The following is a 257-nucleotide window of genomic DNA, read 5'->3' on the forward strand; positions in this document are numbered from 1 at the left end:
GAGACGTGCGCGTAGCACCAAGGTCTTTGACCTCCAATCATCCATGACTCATCGTGTTCCAACCATGCTATTCCTAGGATGAGCTCATACCTTGCATCCAAGTATAAGACTAGACAGCGTACCACGCTATCAAAGTCAAGAAACTTGACTCCGAGGTCCACAGGGAGCTTCGGATCTGTTACACATATCCCCATCGCTGGGCGAACAGTGACGATGTCACCCAACCGCGCTTTCAGCGCCTCAGCGTACAGCTGACT

Source organism: Plasmopara halstedii, assembly GCF_900000015.1.
Source record: "Plasmopara halstedii genome assembly, contig: Scaffold_292, whole genome shotgun sequence".
NCBI lineage: Eukaryota > Oomycota > Peronosporomycetes > Peronosporales > Peronosporaceae > Plasmopara > Plasmopara halstedii.